Raw genomic sequence first — 1,491 nt, 5'->3', positions numbered from 1 at the left:
TCCAATATCAAAACAGCTACGGTAAAAATAAAAAGACGTGCATCATCCCGGACATAATGCAACACCACATGCGAAATTACACAGAAATGCGACGTACGGAAGAATGCGTTTTGGCTGCGAACATCTTCCAAAAAACTTGGCATCTCTTAACCATGGGCAAAAACATCTGGAACCACTTATAAAAACCACCCCGTATCTGCATGAACTTTTACCCCCCCCACTGCTATTCCAAACAACGCGTTTTTCTGGACCATTCCAATTCGCCTCGTAATTGTAGGGGTGCGTCTGCGATATTACATTGACCGCGAAAGCAGCAACGGCAAAAATACACATTCGTGCATCAACACGGGCATGCCCGCAGACGGCGTATAAAATTGCGTGCCGATTACACAAAGACAACCCAGTGTTTTGACTGCGAACATGAAAAATCAGCCGATTACAACACTCCGTCCGGAGGTCCTGACCTCCTTCACGGAGTAATAAAAACAGGCCTAGGCATCCTATTATGGCCCAAAATGGTACGATAGGAGCCATGAAGTCAACACACCAGACTGGTTCAAAATTTAAACAATGAATTTTGAGCTTTTAATGATACCACTGCATTGAAAGATGGAATAACTGTAACAACTAGGATGAAAAGGACTGTTTTCAACTGTTCAGGGCAAAATATGATCATTTTGCAGTTGATTCTGAATTTTTATTTTTATTTGCAAATCAGAAAAAAATGAAGCGGGCGAATCCGTTAACCAAGAAATTAAATTGGTGTGGCCTTATTGGCTGAAATGGGTACACAACAAGCAGATTGGTCAGCCCCAGCACCTACCGACAAGGCGAAGTCGAGCACTCTCTGTATGAGCTGTGGTTGGCTGACGGAGCCTAGCGACCAGAGAATGCGGACATGGAAACTCCAAAACTGTCCCTAATTTGCTTATAATTACATGTAGTACTGGTTTTAACAAGGAAGATGCCTGATACAATAGTTAGGCAAAACACATTGGTGGCAACTGCAGCTCTTCACTGGATACTACCACGTGATTGGCTGAATTGGGGGCACAACAAGCATCCTGATTGGTCAGCCCCAGCACCTACCGACAAGGCGAAGTCGAGCACTCTCTGGATGAGCTGTGGTTGGCTGACGGAGCCGAGCGACCGGAGAATGCGGACCTTCTCCTCGTGCAGGTCCGCCTTCCGCAGCAGGTCCAGCAGCTGCTCGTACGTCTGCTCATCGCCATGGCGAAGCACCGTCGCATACACCTGATTGGACAACGGCAGTTGTCATGGCAACACTCAATGGTGCTGAATATTGTAAGGTTAAGTAAAATAACACTTGCCATTTTCTGAACTTTAAAACCCTATAGATTAAGTCAGTGAATCAGTGAATTTTAAAAGTTACAGTTGAAAATTTACGACTGAAAGCACTACATTTTATGTTGTGATTGACAGATAGAACTAGTTACAGCAAAATTTAGGGGACATAATATTGATTGCATT

The 1,491-nt window shown here is 44.3% G+C and overlaps 1 protein-coding gene across 6 annotated transcripts in view; it reads right to left on the bottom strand.

Annotated features, from left to right (window-relative positions):
- LOC109462181 (puromycin-sensitive aminopeptidase-like) overlaps positions 1–1,491 on the bottom strand; it is a 29,861-nt gene that overhangs the window by 4,986 nt on the left and 23,384 nt on the right. The window lies entirely within an intron of this gene.

The sequence above is a fragment of the Branchiostoma belcheri genome, unplaced genomic scaffold (assembly GCF_001625305.1).
Source record: "Branchiostoma belcheri isolate BF01 breed outbred unplaced genomic scaffold, Haploidv18h27 scaffold113, whole genome shotgun sequence".
Taxonomy (NCBI): Eukaryota; Metazoa; Chordata; class Leptocardii; order Amphioxiformes; family Branchiostomatidae; genus Branchiostoma; species Branchiostoma belcheri.
Note: the sequence above shows the minus strand (reverse complement) of the source record. Positions and strands in the feature narration are given on the sequence as shown.